At 35.7% G+C, this 23,550-nt stretch overlaps 1 non-coding gene and 1 pseudogene across 1 annotated transcript; both read left to right on the top strand.

Annotated features, from left to right (window-relative positions):
* The window catches only part of LOC114089025 (large ribosomal subunit protein eL39-like), a 164,448-nt pseudogene that overhangs the window by 73,528 nt on the left and 67,370 nt on the right, over positions 1-23,550 (top strand).
* On the top strand, positions 16,644-16,747 carry LOC114089060 (U6 spliceosomal RNA). The gene has a single exon (XR_003582117.1). It is a non-coding gene; the product is annotated as a U6 spliceosomal RNA (small nuclear RNA).

Here is a 23,550-nt window from a genome sequence, read left to right on the forward strand (position 1 = left end):
AGTTAATAACTAGAATCAACAAATGGGACTTACTCAAACTAAAAAGTTTTTTCTCAGCAAAAGAAACAATAAGAGAGGTAAATAGGGAGCCTACACCCTGGGAACAAATCTTTACTCCTCACACTTCAGATAGAGCCCTAATATCCAGAGTATACAAAGAACTCAAAAAATTAGACAATAAGAAAACAAACAACCCAATCAACAAATGGGCCAAGGACCTGAACAGACACTTCTCAGAGGAGGACATACAGTCAATCAACAAGTACATGAAAAAATGCTCAACATCTCTAGCTGTCAGAGAAATGCAAATCAAAACCACCCTAAGATACCATCTCACTCCAGTAAGATTGGCAGCCATTAGGAAGTCAAACAACAACAAGTGCTGGCGAGGATGTGGGGAAAAGGGTACACTTGTACATTGCTGGTGGGACTGCAGATTGGTGCAGCCAATTTGGAAAGAAGTATGGAGATTTCTTGGAAAGCTGGGAATGGAGCCACCATTTGACCCAGCTATTCCCCTTCTTGGTCTATTCCCTAAAGACCTAAAAAGAGCATGCTACAGGGACACTGCTACATCGATGTTCATAGCAGCACAGTTCACAATAGCAAGACTGTGGAACCAACCTAGATGCCCTTCAATAGACGAATGGATAAAAAAAATGTGGCATTTATACACAATGGAGTATTACTCTGCATTAAAAAATGACAAAATCATAGAATTTACAGGGAAATGGATGGCATTAGAGCAGATTATGCTAAGTGAAGCTAGCCAATCCCTAAAAAACAAATGCCAAATGTCTTCTTTGATATAAGGAGAGTAACTAAGAACAGTGTAGGGACGAAGAACAGGAGAAGAAGATTAACATTTAACAGGGATGAGAGGTGGGAGGGAAAGGGAGAGAGAAGGGAAATTGCATGGTAATGGAAGGAGACCCTCAGGGTTATACAGTGGAGGAGGTAGAGAGAGAGGAGGGGAGGGGAGGGGAGAGGTGGGGAGGGGGGATGTTGGAGGATGGGAAAGGCAGTGGAGCACAACAGACACTAGTATGGCAATTTGTAAATCAATGGATGTGTAACTGATGTGATTCTGCAATCTGTGTATGGGGTGAAGGTGGGAGTTCATAACCCACTTGAATCAAAGTGTGGAATATGATATGTCAAGAAATTTGTAATGTTTTGAACAACCCACAATAAAAAATTAAAAAAAAAAAAAAGAAGTTCTGAGTATGTCAATTACTCTATGTCTCAATTAGAGATAAAATATGTGAACCACTGATTGTCAATCCAACAATTACAATTAAAAGAGACCTTTGATATGCAGCTTAATTAAGTAGGAATAAAAATTTTAACTAGGAATTTTACCAACCAAGCTCACCTCAAATATATGACATATACTTGTCTCTGCCATTCCCCCCATCCCCTAACACCATCAAAAGAAACAAATAACTAGAAAGATTGGTATGGTGATCCTAAAATATTCCATATATCTCTTGGCAAATAAAATGTTTGAATGGGAAAATACTTGTAATCTTAATTCAGTTCCATAAACCTTGTGGTCAGTGGGAAATCCTCTGTATTCTGATAAATAGGATAACTATCTCTCTTAGCTTTCAGTGATGTATAAGTTAAGTTTTTATGTCTTCACAGGAATATGTAGTGGAAAGTAGAGGGGGAAAAATTGGCAGATTGAATCAGATCTTTGCTTCACACGAGCCCATGAATTGGGCTATAAGATTAATATAGCAAAATTTCCCATATGCTTCTGAATTTCTAACAAACTAGATACATTATGATCCCCCTGAATTTTGTTCCAGATTCCTTGAATTTCAAGCTCGATTATGTGATCACTTTTTGTTATAATTGTTTGTTAAGTGATTATCTATATTAATGATAATGGCTCATTGTTAACTCGATTGATAAAGTTATTTTTAAGAAAAAAGATCATGACTTTTCCAGGAAAAGTATAATTACTCAGGAGATCTAGAGTGGAAAACAACAATAAAATTGAAAATATCTCAAAATATAATTCAGGAATAAAGGTCAGAGGGTGTGTCCTTACGAAAGAGAAAGGGTGGTTAGCTAGTAGAAGCTGACGACCAAAAGAGACTTTTGGGGTGTATGTTCATTACAAATTATCCTAAAGTATACACTGTACATGAAACTTTTTATTGAAAATAGAGATAACATTCATCTGTATATTATTTAGTAGTTTATAAAGAATTTTCACATCCCCCATCTATAATTCGAGTCTCATGACACTCGTGTTAAACTGATATCAATCTTTCCCATGTGGAGTAGTTATGGTCATACAAATTTATAAGTGGCTCAAAAGGACTTAATCCAAGAGTTCTTGAGTAGTATTTTTGAAAGTTTAAAGATTTACTTAAAATGCAGATTCTAATTTAATAGGTATAGGAGAGCCCTGAGGCTCTGAAGATCTAACAAGTTCCCTGCTGGTACCAACAGAGGTTAGCAGTTTTAGATTAGATGCCGTGCTCTTGACCCTTACATTCCATTGTACTCCTCTCTCCTCTTCCATACCTACTGCCTTTGTACAGAATATCATTTTTTTTTCCTTTGGTACCAGGGATTAAATCCAAGGGTGCTTAACCACTGTGCCACATCTCCAGCCCTTCTTACGTTTTATTTTGAGACAAGGTCTCACTAAGTTGCTGAGACTGGCTTTGAATTCACAATCCTCCTGCCTCAGCCTCCCAAGTCACTGGGGTTACAGGCATGTGCCACCACACCCAGCTGTACTAAATATCTTATCACTTAAATGTGTCATATGTTATTTGCATTTTCCCTATCTTCTCATATATAAATATAACAATAAAGTCACCTGGTAAAGATGCGTGAATGGATAAACCAACCAAATTGCCAAAATCTACAGAGCATGATCTGTCAATGAAACTTCAATTTCCCAAAATAACTGGGAACACTGAATATATTGAATCTGAGTGAAAAAAATTTTAAATAAAAAATCTGAAATCAAAACTCAGCTGCTTGTTTTGGCTACCCCAGAGAATACAGCTGGTATTTATCCCATACCATAGTACCCGAGAAAGGTGGAATTCAGGGAAATGAAAAGAGAGTCCTGCCTGCACTGAGAAGAGGCTGAGGATTGAGGCAGGATTTTCAAAAACTGAGGGTATTTCTAAGCCAAACTAGAGATTCATGAGTCAAGTGAAGCTAAAACTCTACCACTCACTACCCATCTTCTGAAGCTTGTCACCTTTATCAATCCTGATGGCTGTAGGAGAGCTGTGAAATAGAATGCTAACATCATCATTTCCTCCAAGACATCATGGAACAGTAGATGACGCATGACCAGGTGAGATGGCAGATTAATTTCCTGACTCCTGAACTCCTCACCTGGGGTTCCTAGCTTCTTGCAGTTTTCAGAATGATTTGAGGCCTGCTTGTGACAAATATCAACAATAAAATTCATCCTGTTGAATAAATTTTAAAAAGGATAGTGAGAGACACAAATAGGATTACATTTTTCTGATAACTTCCAAGTCATACTTGTTTAAGATACAGTCTATGTACTTTGGGTTGAATTTGGGAGGACTGTCTTGTGAGCACATTGGACTATTCATTGTGAGGACAGACAAGAGACAAAGGGTGAAACTGTGGTGTTGTAGTCACAGGTATAGTGAAGTGCCATTGCACAGGGTGTGGGGAACTAGTCCAGGAACCCATAGCTCTGGCCTCTCAGTCCACTAAGATAATGCTTGCCAGAAGTCTGCTTTTAAAATGTTCTAGAAGCTAATAATTTTTAAGTTTATGACCCACTTTCTTCTACTTAGAGTAGAAATCTGATTTGTTTAAAATGAATGTACCCTTCAACTCACATGACAAATTAGTCTTAAAAAGAAATGTAGCCTAAAATGGAGAAATGCTAAAAATATTTACATTTTATGCTGGTATCATCTGTTAGGTATATTGTACAAAATGACATTTTTCTTTCCCTTATGACAAAAAAAAAATTCTTGAAAGCAAAGCAATGTTAAGTAGTTATTTGACAGGACAATATTGAAAAATAAATAACTGAGTCCATTATTACAGATTTTTTTGGACAAATCCAACTGTTCCTTTCAGTGGTTCCAAGTTGCTATTTAAAATATTTACATATTTATCAACTTGGATTTAATTCTAAATTTAATTCTAAATCCAAGTTGATAAATCTTCTTCTAAGCTTCTATTTTCATACAGATATATTAAAAGCTTGTGTTCAAAGTATTACTTTCCTAAATTGGACTGTTCTCATATATTTAAGGTATCATTGAGATGATTAAATATAACTTTCCAAGGTTTTTGATTTTCTGAGAAAATGTAACCAATTAAGTCAATAGTTTCTGTATCACTATAAAATACAATAATTATTCCATACATTGTAATTTACTATTTGGGGAGGATTCCAAAAGCATGTTTCAACAAAATATGAAAATTCAAGATAATTAAAAATAAAATGACTTAGATTTAAATCATTAATATCTTTATTAGAGAACAATAGGGGGATTAATTAGGAATAGCACTTTTTCTAATTATCAATTATTTGGAAAAGCAATATTAGAGGTTTCGATGTATGCAATTTTTTTATAAATAAGATCAGGTGGCTTGAAGATAACTCTTGTGGGTAGTTTTATTCAAAATCAGCTTTTTATATGTTAGTCAAATTTTCATTGCTGTGATCAAAATATCTGACATGAACAACTTAAAGGAGGAAAGATTTATTTGGGTTCATTGTTTCAGAGACTTTAGTCCATGGTTGGCTGGTTCCATTGTTCTGGGCCTGAGATGAAACAGAACATAATAGCAAAAAGGCTTAGTAGAGGAAAACTGCTTAGCTCATGGTAGCAGAGGGAGAGAGACAGAATGAATGGAAGGGGCTGGGACAATATACAAGGGCATGCCCTGGCAACCTACTTCCTCCAACCATGCCCACCGGCCTACAGTTTCTACCACTGTTTCATTCAGCTATGAGTGGATTAATCCACATATGAGACCAGAACTTTCATGTCCCAATCACTTCCCCAAAGCCCCACCTCTGAAGATTGCCAATGGGGAACAAAGTCTTCAACACATACACCTTTGGGAGACATTCCAGATCAAAACCAGAACATTATATAAGAAAGAAAACAAAATATAAGATTTTATTTGATGTTTTTCCCTTGAAGGAAGTTGTCCTTTTGAAAAAATTTGAAACCCATTTTCAATTAAAACAGGTATTTCTGAATTTCTTTATTGAATGGTCTGTTGGATGCTATTAGGCATTCATTAAAAGCATCTGACTTATCATCAACATCAAGATAAGTATCTAGAAAGGAAATAATATTAAAATCAAATTATGAAAATTATAATGAAGATTCAATAATTAATAGGAAAAACAAGAAAAGAAAGCATTATTAGTGTGGGCTAGTTTGATCAAAAATACCTTCCATAGAGTTTAGTACCCAAGCCACTGAATTTTTCTACCTTTTATCTGTTCCTTTTATAGATATGAATAATATATTAAAACTACTTTAAGTTAATTTTATCATTCAGAGCTAAAGCTATTCTAAGATCAAAAATCATCAAATAGCAGAGTGAATGTTTTGTGAGACACCACCTGGTTAATCATCTGATAAATATGCCATATCACATTAGAGATCTTAGACTTATAAAAATTACAGATACCGCTCCAACTACTTTCCTAATTTATTAACTCAAGTTTCAGTATGACAAAGGAAATTTTGGATTTAATCATCAATTTTAATATACTGAATTATCTTGTTTTTCATTTACTGCTGTGAAGAATAACAAAGGAAGAGAGTATATAAGAAACAACTCTTCTTGGGGACCACACCTGGCACAAGGCATCCTCAGCCTCACAAATTAACTCCCACCTCAACCTCAATTGCTATTTTTACATAATGTTACATTTCTTCCCTATTTTTCTTTCTTCCCTCCTTCCTTCTTTCCAAATCAAATACATAGCAAAGCACTTTAGAACTTTGACTTTTAGAGATGGAAAAGGAGCAAAACTCTTTTAAAAAGCATGCCAGGTTTGCAAATTATAAGTAGATACCAATCAAGTGTGACACTGGCTTGGTCCCCTGTTTCTCTTTAAAATGAAAACAGTAAAAGTTTGTAGAGACTTTTTGTAAATATTAAATTATAAAAGTTCTTGAAACTTTAGAATCTTACATAAATTAAATAATTATTATAAATTATATATGCCACCAAAGCAGATATTAATTGTTCCTGACTGATAATAACTTTTTTAGGGTCCTGCATTTGCCTATCAAAATGCCTGGAGTTGTCAATATTAAAGTTTGTTTTTAGATGAAAGCTAAAGGTGAAAATTCTTCTAAGTTTCATAATTAAATTTTCCTGACTCTTGTCTGAGAAGGGCAAACGATTCATTTGAAGTGGATTTTTTTAATCGATTCAGAGTAAAGAATAAGACGCTGAGAAAATAATACTGAAACAAGTGTTGATGGAAGAGTGGAAATGAGGAAAAGAAAATTGAGAGAAGTCTGAGTATCAGGAGAAGACTCAAGATTAAGAAAACCTGGGAAGGAATGGGAAAATCCTAATGATATGTCACTTCCCATGATATATAATTTCCATAATATATGATTTTCTATTTACTTATGCATCTCCCTTATTAAAGTACATGCACCCTGATTGCCAGAATTATATTTCCTAATCTTATATTACTATATATAATTGACAAGCAATATCTGAATGAATCAATGAAAAGTCTGTTTCAATTTCCTTGAGACCTGTCCTTTCATACATCTGTCCATTCTTTTATCCTTTATCCTTTTGGTCTTCCTTCCTTCAGGCATTTATTGAGTACTCCCAAGATTTCATACAGTAAGTGCTGTCAGTTAAGGAGAGTGAAATAGAAGTCCTGTATAAATCTGAAATTTTCAAATACCAAATACCATTTCATTTAAATTATATTGTAATTGTTAATAAGTAATGCATTGAAGATATTATATCCCTTTAGGAAAAATTGAAGCTGTGGCACAAGAGAGTAATTTACTCCAAAAAGTTAAATAATTGTAGATAATAAGTATTAAGCATGATTTGAGAGACTGGCAGTTTTCCAGTTTGAGTTTCACTAACATTCATCTCATGGATTTCTGAGGCTTTAGGTTAGAAACTTGTCACTGTGACCAAAATACCTGACAAGAACAGCTTAGAGGAGGAAAGTTGATTTTGGCTCATGGTTTCAGAGGTTTAGTGCATGGTTGGCTGAGTGCATTGCTCTTGGCCCAAGGTGAGGCAGAGCATCATGGTGGAAGGGAGTGGCAGAGGCAAACTGCTTAGGACATGGCAGCAGGAAAGCAAAGAGAGGGGAAGAGCTGCAGGGAAGATGAACCCTTGTGGGGCACACCCCCAGTGACCCACCTAGTTACAGTCAACACCCAGTAAGTCCATTCAAACTAGGATGAACTTATTAGGTTACAGCTCTCATAATACAATCATTTTATCTCTGAATATTCTTTCATTAACATAGGAGTTTAGGGAGATACTTCATATCCAAACTATAACAAAACTCCATACATCAAGATTAGATTATTTCTTGAGGCCATGGGCAGGCTAGGGTTAGGGTTGTGTGTTGCAATTTGCTTACTTGGTAGAAGGGAAAGTGGACATGTTTGGCTGCTTAGTACAACTCTGTGGATAGCTATTTGTTAAGGAGGTTAGCAGCCCTTCACAGTGAAATTCATTTCCAGTGACCATAATAGATGGGAGAACTGCCTACAGCTTGGACAAATGCCAACAGTGTGTTTTTCTTAAGGACAGCAATGAATGACTTTGGCCCTGAGTCAGCTTAACTGGTATGCCTGGGAAAATGCTTGAACAAATCATGATAAAATCAATCTGCAAATGCTTCTAAAAGAACATGAACTTGTGAAGAACAAAGCCTGGAAAATAAATCTCTTCTGCCAATTCAGAGTTCAGTGTGATAGCAGCTTGATAGATAAGAAGATATGTTGGAATTTTAATTTATATAATTTATAATCCTTGTGAATGACACCATCAACCCCTTGGAAAAATAACAGAGGTGAGCCCAAGAAACAGAGGCATGTCCCCCAACCCAACTAGGGGACTCCAGTGAGATCATGCTATAAGATTAGCCAAAACTGCATATAAGACATCTGACAATAGGGAGAAATGGGTCTTTGTCAGCCATGACTATTGTTGCATAGTAAGCACCAGATTAAAAGTGACCATCTTAAATTTAAAGACATTCATTTGATCCCACTTCCTCCTCTATCCCCATTTTTTTCTATTCCATTTCTGGAAAAATTCCTTGAAAGTATTGTTCATATTCACTGTCTCAAATTTTTCTTCTTCCATTGCAAGACAGCTGCATAATTTACAGAACCCAGTGCAAAACAGAAATGTGAGACCCTTGTTGAAAAATATTAATAATTCAAACACAGGGACCGAAGGGCATTAGTTTGCACATGAGCTTCTCTGACATAGGGCCTTGTAACTACTCAGGTCATAACACTCATGAAATTGGCCCTGCTCCATCGCCTTCTGAGCCTACTCAAAAAAGTCTCAGTTTCCATCAATTCTACTAAATAGTACTAGATGATGTCAGCACTGAATCTAAGTCAATTTTCCTCTTCATCTTACTGTATCAATAATTGCTATTTAACAAGAGTGATCACTCCCTTCTTCTTAAAGCACTGTCTCCACCTCGTTCCAGAACACACCCTCTGTTCTCTTTTTACCCACTGGACACTGCTCACTTTAATCCTATCTGGTGGTTCCTCCTTGCACTAGACTCTCCACAGGAATCTATACACTAAAGCAGAGAACCTACGAATACATTACATTACATGGTAAAAAGGGTTTGTAGATGTAATTCATTTAAGAAAAAAATAGATTATCCTGGATTACCTGACTGGACCCAGTGCTGTCACAGGGTTCTTATTAGAAGGAGGAGGAGGATCAGAGTCAATAGTGACAGATGTGATGATGGAAGAGGTCAGAGTGACATGAACAAGGGACCATGAGCTGAGGAATGCAGGTGGCCTCTAGAAGCCTAAAAATCAAGGAAATAGACTCCCTTGTGAAGCCATCAAACAGAATATCCTGAAGCTTTAAAAATACCTTGATTTGGGGCTGGGGATGTGGCTCAAGCGGTAGTGTGCTCCCCTGGCATGCATGGGGCCAAGGTTTGATCTTCAGCACCACATACAAACAAAGATGTTGTGTCCACTGAAAACTAAAGAATAAATTAAAAATAAAAAAAATACCTTGATTTGTCTGCTGATCTTCAAAAATGTAAGAGAATAAATTGGCATGTTTTTAAAGCCACTCACTCTGTGGTAATTTGTTACAGAAGCCATGGTAAGTTAATATATTCTTCAGCAGTCCAGTCTCTATCTATTGGCTTGGGCCAGGGCTCATCCCTAGGACCTCTTACTTTCCTATTTATATACATTCCCTCAGATGTCTCACTCAGTTTCAGGGACTTAAAAACCCAGCTAAACAGTAAAGTTTAGAAGGATTACTTCTACAGTAAATTCAAAAATTTACTCCTCTGAATTAGAATTCAGTCCTAAACTCCAGATTCATGTAAACAACAGCTCATTTAATGTTTTCATTTAAGAGGCATTGCAACTTCAACATATCCAAAGGCACTGTCCTTCTACCATCTTTCCTGAATCAGTAAAAGAAGGCTCCAATTTAACTCTTCCAGTTTTCTTAGGCCAAACCCCTCAGTTATCCTTGATATCTTTCTTTTCTTCACACTTCACGTATTGCCTATCAGGAAATTCTGTTTGCTGAGCCTCCAAAATAAATCCAAAACCTGACATTTCTTACCACTTTCTCTGCTACCACTCTGAGGCTCACCTGGAATATTACACAGCCTCCAGCTGGTGTCCCAGCTTCTAACCTTATCCCCCTACACTCTAGGCTCATTCCAGCAATAAGTGATTTTCTTGGAATATTCATAATGCCAAATCACTTCTCTTAAAATCCTATAATGGCTTTTCATTTCAGTCCAAAGGCATAAGTCTTATAAGGACCTAGAGGGTCTCTGTGATCTGGCCCTTCTGCTACTCCTCCATGCCTCTCCTACCACTCTCTGATTCACTGGCTGTCTTCCTTCTACACCAGCCTGGTTGCTTTCCTAGAACATTAGACTTTTGCAATTGTTATTCCTTTGCCAAAAATGGGAATGCAGATGTATCTGCATTACCCCTTCTCTCACTTCTTCTAGGTTCTCTGCTCAAATGTTCACATGTTACTATCCCTGAAGATTCAAATGTTCTCTTACTACTATCCCGCACTCAACTCCCTGTCTTTCTTATTCTGCCTTGTTAATCTCCTTAGCATTTACTATTATGTAACATAGACACATATTCATTTATTATTTGTTTATTTGAGTCTTGCTACTAGAATGTGAGTTCTATTAGGGTAAGTACATTTTTTTTCTCTAAACTTAAAAGTTCTCAGTTCTAGAACAGCAAGTAGCTAATGGTAGGTACTTGGTAAATACATGTCATTAAGTTAAATGAATGAATAATACCACATGACTAGAGTGCTGAACTCATTTGCCAAGTTCTTTTTTCTTTTTTTTACCTTTATTTTATTTATATAGTTTTCTTTTTTATGTGGTGCTGAGGATCGAACCCAGTGCTTCATACATGCTAGGCAAGTGTTCTGCCACTGAGCTACAACCCTAGCCCTCATCGGCCAATTTCTAACTAGTATATCAGTGAATATCCATGAATAAATCATATCCCAAATCCACTTTTTGAATGAAGATGAAAAGACTATTAGTAAATTCTTAGAAATTTCTGGAATTTCTATTAATTTTACCAAAACTATGTGACCACTGTGACCCAGGAGCTGCATTGATCAAAAAACCAGATAGTCTTCCTTAACAGGCAGGTATGTGTGCATGCGCGCGCACACACATGCACAGAGACTTTCTATTAGGAATGATTTTGCTTCCAAGGGGACATTGGCAATGTCTGGAAGCATTTTTGTTACCACTGAGGGAAAGGTCTTACCGGCATCTGGTGAGCAGACACAAAGACGCTGCTAAACATCCTGTAATTCACAAGACAGCCATCTACAACAAAGTAATTATCCAGCCCAAATTATCCAGCCCAAAATGTCAATAGTAGCAAGTTTGAGAATGTATTTGTCTTTGTGAGGCAGAGTGATTTTTAAATGTCATCTAGGTCCTATGATCAATAGTATTGGTTAAGGTTTCTATATGTTTTTCTATTTTTTTTATTGTGCTATCAACTACTGAAAGGTGATTGTTGAATTCTTCAACTATAATTGTAGATACATTTTTCTTTGCAGTCCTATTAGTGTTTGTTTCAGGTCTTTTGAAATTCTTTTATTAATACATAAACACTTAGGATTGTTACTTTCTCTATAAGAAATCACTTTTTTCATCATGATCAAAGTATTCCATTATTGGTAAAATTCTAAAATCTACTTTATGAAATTAGTACCCTTATAAAAGATGCACAAGAAAGACCCTTGGATTCTTCTACCATGTGAGGACAAAGAAAGGCACCATCTGTGAACCAGGAAGTGGGCCTTCACCAGACACCAAATCTACTGTCAACCTGATCTGCAGAACTGTGAGAAATAAGTCCCTAATTCTTATCAACCACCCAGTTTGTTTTGTTATGTCATCCCCAAAGTGTGGACAGAACTCGTGAATGTGATGGAATTTCACTCTCATTGTTAGGTTATGGTATGTGGAAAAGTTGGAAGAGATTTGCTGTAATTAAGACTAAGATATTGACCAATGGCTATCAAAAAGTGAGGACCTCAGTTATAAAAAAAATAAGAAGAAGAAGAAGAAGGAGGAGGAGGAGGAGGAGGAGGAGGAAGAGGAGGAGGAGGATGAGGAGGAAAAGGAGAAGAAGAAAGGAAAGAAAGAGAGAAAAGGATCTCTCAGGACCTCAGAACACAAATTAATTCTGCCAATAACCTGATTATCTATGACACCTTCCTCAGCAAAGCGTACAGATGAAAATGAAGCCTTTTAAATCAGCTATGAGAGATCCTGAGCAAAGGTCAGAGCTAAGAGATGCTTGGATTCCTGACCCACAGAAACTGTGAGATAATAAATATGTACTGTTTGCAATGTTAAATATATGGCGGTTTGTTATATAGCAATAGAAAACTAATACATTCCATTTTGCTTCTTTATTGGATTATTAGATAAACCTGTTTGTGTATGGTTGCTTTAAGGATAACAGTATCCACCCTTAATATATCAGCCTACCTTCAAATTCATTATACTACTTTATTTATAATTTAAGACTCTTCTAGCTGTTTTCATCCTTTTTACCAATCCTATTTCTGTGCTACTTGTTATATACTTTGCCTCTTTGTGTGCTATAAACCCCCTACATGTTGTTTTTATCTTGCTTTAAATGTGAATTATCTTTAAAGACATGTTTTAAGGAAAAAGAAAGTCTCTTTTATTTATCATATACTTATCACTCCCAGTGTTCTTCACTCCTGAATGTAGATCCAGATTACTATTTTAATTTGCCTAAAGCACTACCTTTAATATTTTCTATAAGGCAGGTCTGTTGGTGGTAAACTCTTCTAATTTTTCTGTCTTAAAGAGTCTTTTTCACTAGGTTTTTGAAAGTTTTCTTGCTGCATGTAGAGTTCTAGGTTGACAGTGCCCCCCACAACTCATACACACACCTGTAAAAATATTGACCCACTGTGTTTTACCTTGCATTATTTCTGACAAAAAGTCAGCTGTTGTAGGTGAATAATAATAGAAAACACTTAGAGCAGCACCCACTGATTAATATACATCTCATTTGTATATTTATGTATGATTACACATATTAGTTTATTTAGTACCCACAACTATGTCATAAAGTAGGTACTATTATTGTGTCTCTTATAAGGAAATTATGGCACAAAAAGACTGAGCTACTTGCTCCAACTCACAGGACTTAAGACATAGCCAGGAATGAAATCCTAGCTATCTGGCTACAGAGGCTGCCTTAAGCATTAATTCACACTACTTCTTCCTTCTTGATATCAATAGATCAACACAACTACATAGGAAGCTCAGAAATATGCCTAAGTAAAGTACAATACAAGATAAAAAGTCATTCTTGAATTACTGGATTATAATCCTGTTATCCTATGTCCAATCAGAAAATAAGCCTGTTGAGCTAGGGATGTAGCTCAGTGGTAAGCGCTTGCCTAACATGTACAAGGCCCAGAGTTGCATCCCCAGTGGTCTCTCTCTCTCTCTCTCTCTCTCTCTCTCTCTCTCTCTCTCTCTCTCTCTCTCTCTCTCTCTCTCTTTCACACACACACACACACACACAGCCTCTGTCCTATATCCTTTGGCTCTGTCTCTGATATGACCTGACTGCTCCCCAGTGTCAGAGTTTTTCAACATGACTTCTGAAAACTAAAGTCCAAAACAACTCTGGATATTTATTCTTCAAGCCTGAATGAATATTTGCCCTTTATGCTATTTTCAAGCCTTCCATGTCTCTGTATCATTGTCACCTGCCGAAAACCTGATTATCATGTACATCTTCCTTGCTTGGAACATGCTTCTTTATGGGTGAACTCACAACCCTTGAAGGTAGGATCCATGTCTTTTTTACCACAGTGATAGACATGCAGTCGTTCTCATAAATGATTGGATCAACAGCTTTAACAACTAATTCCTCCAGGAGCCAAAAATACTATCTTGTTCAGTGAAAGTCTGCTATAAGCTCATATCAGCATCACTTTAATCTCTTGAGCTAGGGTTGATAGTTTCTAACAGACAAAAAAAGGAGTCTTTTATCACAGAAGTAAATGGAAGCTGTTGGCTTTAGATGTCTTGGCTCCAGTTCATGAACTGTTGATGCTATAACACAAATGAGAATGATTTTTTCCATCTACCCGTACCACTTTAATATCCAGCTTTTCAACATTCACCCTTATACTACAAGACAGTAAAAGTGTTTAGGTATTATTTTGTCCTCATTCTATAATGAAGAATAATGCACATTATAATTTTTTATTTTGAGAATTAAATGAGAAAATATTTACAAAATCTTTTAAAATAAAGATTTTGTGATGTAAATCAATTCATAGCATTTTATAGATGAGAATAACTCCAGTCCTGTAGAACAGGTCTGATCTATCTGGGATCACACAGAAGATAGCAGAACTGGAACTAGAACCTGTATCTAACACCAATCCATGATTTATTGCAATTTAGATGTGTGTTGGCCTCCCACCAAGAATGTGGGAACACTGGAACAGGTCTGGGTTGTTCCCTGGGGAATCTTGTGGAGCATCATGATAAGGTATATTTCTATAATTCTGTGCTCTAGCCCAAAGCTAAGGCAGTGCCTGAGAGCTAGCATGGTTAAATAGTACCTGAGACTGAAAGGGGGGCAAAATATCCAAGCAAGTTGTATGTCTGAAGGTCTCTGCAGAGAAGGAGAACAAAAACTGGAGAAATTAGATGAGTGGAAGGTCCACACACAGCATGTGAGTCCAAGCCTGGAGGTCACGGTAGGCCTAGATAACACAGCTCTTTGTAATGGTCAACTACTTCTAGCACTAGTGGGTCAATACAGCTCAGATAAGCCCTCCCCCAGCCTACCATGGCAACTCCATGCAGGAGCTTCTAGGAAAAAGCATTTCTTTTCTGTCTTGAGAATCCCACACCCCTTAGAGTAGGGAAGGGAAAAGTGACATCTTTTTTCTATATTTGTCTGCCTTACTGTGAAAAGGTAAAAATTATAGATTGAGAAAAGAGAGGAAATAATGATTTCAAATAAATACACTCAAAAATGTTTAAATGCCTCTTTAGGGAACTCACTAACTCAAGTAATACAGCTCTTCAACTTGGATAGACTTCTTCCCCTCAATCTTCCCTCATAACTCATTACACATTATATCCTTCCCTCTTATATACTTGAACTCAGCAATGGTAAATGCAAAAATTTAAAGAAAACCCTCAAAATCATTTTTAATAGATAACTGACATGGAATTTTATTGCAAAGCTACCACATAAGACAAATTTGAGTATTAACGTAATTTGTAGCTTTGATAAAAAGCATTCTTTGAAACTAGGGCAGATGAGATTTTGTGGTGATGAGGTTGATCTCTACCTGTCTATCTCAGGTTTTCTGACAAGTCAGCACCCACTTTATGTCTAGTATATTTGACTCTCACCCCTTTGCATAATTTACAGTTTCCTCACTCACAGAAACATGGCACTCTTTGTGCTAGGCAGGTTATGTAACCATCACTATTTTATTTTATAATCTAAAAGTTTGCTAACATTTCATCTCAATAAACATGTCCATATCCAATAGAAAGGAAACAAAGTAGGATACAATATAGTAGGTTAGAATAACTTTGATACTTTCTCAAGAAAAATCTTTGTTAGCCAAACAAGGAATGTAATTTGTAGATTTTTAAGTGATTTTGCCAGGGATGGGGGAATTGACGTGGCTGAGGACATGGAAAGGAAACTAAATTGAGAATTTACTAAGGCCAAAACTCTATAACCTTTCATATTTTATGGGGGTTGTTGTTCCTTTTAATCATTTCAAAGACACCTATATCCACTTTAACAATGAAAACATCTCTGAGTCTCATACAAGTCAAATAATCTGATCCAGGTCAGCTGGGAGATAAGGGTTCATTCAGAGCTTGAATCCAGATCTACCTTATTCCTCAGCCCAGATGGCTTCTCCACATGGCATAGTGCTTAGGGACATGGCAGAGACTATTGGCAGCACCCATTCTCCCTGATTCCTTCTTAATAAAATCCATATGTTAAAGCATCCACCTTCTCACACACCACCATTTAGCTCAGAGAATGAGGACTCCTCACATACCCAAGGGATACCTGATCAAATGGCCATCACCATTTCCTCTACAATAAGTGCTTTAGGGAGGGAATGTGACTTAATTCTGACCTAAGTCAGATGAGAAAAATCTGCTGGTGGAATGTGGGAAACGCTTTGAGGAAAAGTTTTTTTCTTCTCTCTTTAGAAAGAACCAAACGTGAAATAATTTTCTTCTTGTTTGGGATATGAGCATATCTAGAAGCAATGCCTAGAGTTGTTCACCAGCAACTTGGTACCAGCCTAAGGATAAAGTCTCTGCCAAAAAGGGCAGAGCAGAGGAACAAAAGTAACTTGGTCTTGAAGGCCTTGCAGAACTGACCCGTAAGTAATCCTGGAGTCTTCTCACCCCCAGATTGCTCCTTATGGAATATTATCTGCCTGTGTTCACCCTAATTCAGATTTTTTTCCCACTGGTTGGAGTCCACAGCACCATAATGATATAACTGGAGGCCAAGACCCCATACAAGACTGGACAGCCTTCACTCCTTGTAGCTTACAAGGCCAGTGTAACAGAAAGTCCTAAACTAAAGGAAATCCATCCATCCAAGAAGGGCAGAGGAAGGGGTCTTAAGTGGTTAGGACTTGTCACCAAGACTTCAAAAGCACAGTATTTAGGAAATCAGGGGTCAGCTGATACCAAGGTAGGAACATTTGCAGCAATTAAATATGGGACTCATATCAAAGCATCCTGGCTAGTTTATCAAGCTAAATTTGGGCCTATAATAGATTCATGGAACAATGTGCTCGCTTCAGCAGCACATATACTAAAATTGAAACGATAGAGAAATTAGCATGGCCCCTGAGCAAGGATGACATGCAAATTCATGAAGCATTTCATATTTTTTTCTCAGAATATGAAATACAATCAATCAACAAATATATGAAAAAATGTTCATCATGATTAGCAATTAGAGAAATGCAAATCAAAACCACTCTAAGATCTCATCTTATTCCAGTCAGAATGGCAGCTATTATGAAGACAAACAACAAGTGTTGGCGAGGATGTGGGGAGAAAGGTACACTCATACATTGCTGGTGAGATTGAAAATTGGTGCAGTCAATATGGAAAGCAGTATGGAGATTCCTTGGAAATCTGGGAATGGAACCACCATTTGAGCTATCTCTCTCCAGGTCTATACCCAAAGGACTTAAAAACAGCATACTACAGGGACACAGCCACATCAATGTTTACAGCAGCACAATTAACAATAGCTAAACTGTGGAGCCAACCTAGATGCCCTTCAGTAGATGAATGGATAAAAAAAATGTGGCATATATACACAATGGAATATTACTCAGCAATAAAAGAGAATAAAATCATGGCATTTGCAGGTAACTGGATGGAGTTAGAGAAGATAATGCTAAGTGAAGTTATCCAGTCCCCCAAAAAAAAAACATTTGCCAAATGTTTTCTTTCATATAAGGAGGTTGATTCATAGTGGGATAGGGAGAGGGAGCATGGGAGGAATAGACGAACTCTAGATAGGGCAGAGAGGTTGGAGGGGAAGGGAAGAGGCATGGGGTTAGAAATGATGGTGTAATGTGTTGATCATGATTATCCAAAGTACATGTATGAAGACACAAATTGGTGTGAATATACTTTGTATACAACCAGAGATATGAAAAATTGTGCTCTATATGTGTAATAAGAATTGTCATATATAAATTAAAAAAAAAAAGATTCATGGAACAAAGGGTCAAGTCCTACAAACTGAGTCACTTACAAAGAAAGTAGAAAATGGGTTGCCTAGCAAGAGTCAACTTAATTAAATTGATCACCTAAGAGTTTTTTCTGGGCAATGATTTCTCTCTTTTTTTTTCTCATCTAAAAGACAATTTTGAAAACTAATTACCTTCCCAATCACTTTAAATTTATTTATTGGTTTAGGATTTTAAATTTAACATGTCAAATTTTTATGTTTAATATTTAAACCATATTGAGTTAGCAAAAGTTTTAATAAATTTAATGAAGATTCTGAATATATAAGCTATTTAATTTTTTAACCCAATATGTGTCTTTGCTGGAGCGAATAGGGAGAGAAAGATTGTTAGGAGAGAAAGAATGATAAGAAACTCTATGCTTCAGTCATAGTTCTTGTATTCAGTCATATTCCTTGTTTTATTTTAGAATGCATAACAGAAAAACACACTTTTATGACTCTACATTTTATTTGTTGGGAATAATGAAATATGTCTCAAAGAATCATATGTATAAAAGCACTGACATAACTTCCCTGGAAAAATTGAGTGTAGTTACCATTTTAGTATAGAATTACATAATCTAATGAAAACTAAGTTACCACTTATCTTCTTCCACATTCCTGGATTTTCTCCAGTGGTGTTGAAATTTGATTATTTTCTATAAACCTCTTAAATATTAGTGTTAGGAGAGTGTAAACTCTGAGGCTGATGATTGGAGAAGTGACACTGGCAAGGTCAGATCGAATCTTCCCTTTATGGATACTAGGAGCATCCTTATTGTGCACTGGAGAGATACTTTTAGTCATATAGAGTTCTGGATCCTACCTCAGTTTCAGTGACATTCAAATCATCCAACCCTCAAATCTCAAATGGTGTGAACTACTTGGTGTAGGTTCTTCAAAATGTCCCTGCTACCTGCACATCTCTATTAACATTCTCAAATCCTCCATATTTTGAGCAGTAGATAGAATATCTAAACTAATCAGCAGCTGAGAAGGAATATTTATTCCCATGGTCTGTTCAACCTGAATGAGTTTCAAGCTATTTGCCCTGGTGTAGTTATATGTATCAGAAATTTATGAGAAATTATTTCTTTAATTTTTGTAAGACACAACGAAGTAATCTCACTTCCTGGCAAACTTACTGGCTAAAAACTTTTCATTTGCTTTAGTCAAGTCTCCAATGACTTGGAAAAATTTACTGAAAACCCTGCTTTCAAGGCAATTTTGCCATATTCAATTTAAAAGTTTTTCATTTGTCTCAACACTGCAATATTACTAATAACTGCATATAGGCAGCAATGCCTTTATTAGGTTATAGATTATTTTTATAAAGTTAAAATTTGTGAACAATTCCTGCTGGTGCCTAGCATAAGGGAATGATGGTAAATGGGAAAACTCATGTGGCATTATATTTGCCTTATGAACTCATGATGAAGTAAATTCTCTAAGTAAATAAGTGCCAGAAAGCAAAAAGATTGATAGCAGTCCCTTCCTATAATACTCACAGCAGTAAGATAAATTATATGTCTCAGTAATCTTTTATAATGACAACTATATTTAAGTACTTTCTAGTAAATGCTGAGAGAGGATTTACATTGTTTACTATTGCAAATATTTTCTAAAACCAATTAATCTGGATTCTCTAGAGAAACAGAACCAAGAGGATGTTTACTTATTTATTTATTTAGTTGTAAGGACTTGGTTTATGTAATTATGAAAGTTAAATCCAGACCTAGGAGAACTGATGAGAACTGATGGTATAATTTCAGAACACCAATCATATATATATATATATATATATATATATATATATATATATATTCTTTATATATATATATATATATATATATATATTCTTTATATATATATATATATATATATTCTTTATATATATATATATATTCTTTATATATATATATATATATATATATATATATATATATATAAATTCTTAGATGCAGAACATTAAAACAAAGCATGAAATTCTTGAAGCATTAAAATATGGAATTAAAATGAAAGACACACACTACAAAATGACTAACTCAAAAAGGAACCAAATAAAATTCTAGAAATAAAAAATGTAGTACCTGAAAAAAATCTGAATTTGATATATAAAGAAACTGCCCCCCCCAAAAAAAAACAAGGAAAAAGAAACCATGAGATATAAAAAGAAATAATAAATAGATAAAGTTTATCAGAATTCCCAAAAGAGACAATGAAAGAATGATACTATTTAAAGAGATAATGACTGTGGCTTTCACAGGAAGACACAGAAGAATGAGGAACAACAGACACAGGAAGGAGAACAGTTAGTAAGACCACTGGTATTCTGGTAAACTGACTCTGAAAATAGAAGTTCAGATTTATAGCAGTGCTTTACTAAACAATATTCTAAACTACATCATAATGGTCAGGATGATTATGTTCCCCTGAAATTCATATGTTGAAATCTTAACCCCCAATGTGATGGCATTAGGAAATGAGGTGTAATTAGGCCATGAAGATGGAGCCCTTATGTTTGAGATTAGTGCCCTTGTAAAAGGGACCTCAGAGAGCTGTTTCACCCTTTATTCACTGGTTGAGTATATGAGAGCTTGGCCGTCACAACATGGAAGAGGACCCTCACCAGAATCCAGATTTTGGACGTCCAGCCTCATTATCCATTGCTTCTTTGTTATAGGAGCAAAAACTAAGACATATGTATGCCAAAAGAGGATAAAATGTTCCAGAAGAAACACCTAAGTGAAAAGAATTGGTGAAGATAATAGATAATTTTAACACATATTATCTGTATAGAATAATAAATATTGTATAATTTATGGAGAAATTGAAAAAAATATCAAGATATTGGGCAAAAATTTGCTTATAAATCAGTAAAATTACTGAAGTTAAACTTTTCTGAAGTATTATATGGCATAGTAAGAGAATCAAAATATAAATCTACACTTTTGAAAAAAAAATGGAATAGGAAAACTAACCTCAATCAATTTAAGAGGAAGCAAGAAAGAAGGAAAAATGAATGAAAAAAATGGGGGACAAATAAGGAGCACAAAGAAAAGTGGCAGAATGCAGTCTATATGTGTCAATAAAAAAAAATGCTCCAAACTCATCAGTTAAAAATAAGATTAGCTGGGGCATATTGTACATCTACAGTCCCAGCAACTCAGGAGGCTGAAGCAGGAGGATCACTTGAGCCCAGGAGTTCAAAGCCAGGCTGGGGAACACAGCAAGATCCCACTCAAAAATAATACAAAGATTATCAATTTGGGTTCTTTTAAATCCAGCTATATTTTCTTTACAAGACACATGGTAGAACATAAGGACATTGAATGTAAAATGATGGAATATATGCTCTGAAGTACTTAATGAAATAAAGCTAGTATGGCAATATTATTGTAAGCTAAAATATATTTTACGTAGAAGGCCCTACATCTCTAATAATTTGATGCAATTTTTTGGAAAGTAAATTTGAGTATACATTTATCTTACAACTCAGCAATTTCACTCCATTTTCTAGCGGAATTCTTGCACATGCACCCAGTAGATAAGTAAAGAATGTTCATAGCAGCACTGCTCATAAAAGCAACAAACAATAACAAAAATTACCCAAATGCCCAAACATGAAAGACTGGAGAGATGATATAGCATAGTCACACAATTACTGTACAAAATAACAATGAACTCCAACTATATGCCACATTGTAGATGGATCTAGAAAAAGATTTGCTGTGAAATGAAAAGACCCTGAAGACTTTATACAAGACAACACCACATTTACAAAGCTCAAAGGCAAACTGAACAATATGTTGTTTAGGGATACATACATATGTGGTAAAATATGTTTTTAAGAGCACACATTTTAAATACAAGATTCTGAGGAGTAGTTATTTTGGAAAATGAGTCAGTGGTTTGGGATCTAGAAGATGATGCAGTGAATGCAATAACGTTCTAGCTGTTAAATAGGCAATGGTTTCAGGAGTGTTCATTTTATTGTTTTGTTTCATTAACTTAAATGTATTAAACATATTCCCTTATATCAACATTACATAATAATAAATGTAGAAATTCAGGCATACACTCTTGCTAAAACTCTTTTAGTACCATACTATAACAAAATTCAATTGAACCTCAGAAACAGAACATCCAATATTGAACCCTCACTCACACGTAACAGCATTTAAATAGCAGATCTTGACTTGACTGCATCTCAGACCTTTGCTCTTTTCCCTGCATGGGGAGTACATCATGTCAAAGGCACAGTTTCTACCATAAAGTTTTACTTTCATCTAAAAATCCATTATTCCCATGTTCTAGGATAGGTAAAATCAAAAAGCTAGATAATTACAAGTGTTAGGGAAGATGTGGAACACTCAGAGCCCTTAAAAACTGGGAGGAATGTGAAATGATGCAGAAACTAGGGAAAACAATCTGGTGGTTTCTTAAATAATTAAACACAGACTTTACACATGACCTGGCAGTTCTATCTCAGGTATATACCCAAGAGAAATAAAAATATGTGTCTACATCAAAATTTCTACATGAAAGTTTATAGCAGCATTATTCATAATACCCAAAGGTTGAGATAATCCACGTCAGTCAACATACAAACAAATAAATAAAATGTAACATACCCATCCATACAATGGAAGAGTATTCAGTCATAAAAGGAATGAAATCCTGATACATACTATAATATGAATGTATCTCAAAGACAGTTACAAAACACTGCATATTACATGAATATATCCATATGAAAATCCAGAGTAGGGAAATTGGTAGAAACAGAAAGTAGATTAGAGCTTCCTGGGGCTGCAGAACAGGGCCAGAAGAAGGTGATATAGAGGTGATAGCTAGAGAGTAGAGGGTTTCTTTTCGAGGTGATGAAAATAATCTAAAATTTGCGGTGATAATTGCACATATCTGTTAATATGCAAAAAACATTAAATTGCACAGTTTAAATAGGTGAATTGTGTGGCAAGTGGATTATATCACAATGAAACTGGGTTTTTTTTTAATTTATTTTTTACGTGTGTGTGTGTGTGTGTGGTGCTGGGGATTGAACCCGGGGCTTTGTGCATGGGAGTCAAGTCATTCTACCAATGGAACTATGTCCCCAGCCCAATGAAACAGTTTTTAAATTTCATTATTTACAACTTCCTAATGGCTACTGGGAAACGAGGCTAGAACACAATACAATACCATTATGTTGTGAACAATACAGTCTAATAATAATTGTTAGACTTTAGCAACCAGTTAATCCATTATCTCAGCCAATTACAGTTCCTGCCTCCAAATATCCCAAACTGAAATGACCCATAAAATATTGGGAGCATGTAGATTAAGTTACTAAGTAACAAATAATGTGGGTGCCAATTCTTTGCCTATTTCATCTCATGTTCATTTTGTTCCTTTTCCCTTCTTTTCTCTTCATTGTGCATGGGAAGGTCACACCTTCAGGATCTATTTTCCAGGGATTCAACTGAGTTTAGGCTGGGAATCACTGTCAAAAGATAGAAAGGTGAAAGAAAGAAGAATTCAGAGCATTTTTTAAATTTTACTTATTTATTTTAATTAGGTATATATGACAGAATGCATTTTGATTCATTGTATACAATTGAAGCAAAACTTTTCATTTCTCTGATTGTACACGATGTAGCGATGTAGTGTTGCACCATATGTGTAGTCATACATGTACCTAGCATAATAATGTCCACCTCATTCTACCATCTTTCCTGCCCCCATGCCCCCTCCTCCCTCCCTCTCCTTTGCACAAAGTTTCTCCCTTTTCCCATGGTCTCCCCAATTATGGATCAGCATCTACATATCAGAAAGAACATTTGGCCTTTGGTTTGGGGGGATTGGCTTACTTTGCTTAGCATGATACTCTCTAACTCTGTCCATTAACCTGCAAATGCTATAATTTTATTCTCTTTTAATGCTGGGT

The sequence above is a fragment of the Marmota flaviventris genome, chromosome 9, assembly GCF_047511675.1.
Source record: "Marmota flaviventris isolate mMarFla1 chromosome 9, mMarFla1.hap1, whole genome shotgun sequence".
Classification (NCBI taxonomy): domain Eukaryota; kingdom Metazoa; phylum Chordata; class Mammalia; order Rodentia; family Sciuridae; genus Marmota; species Marmota flaviventris.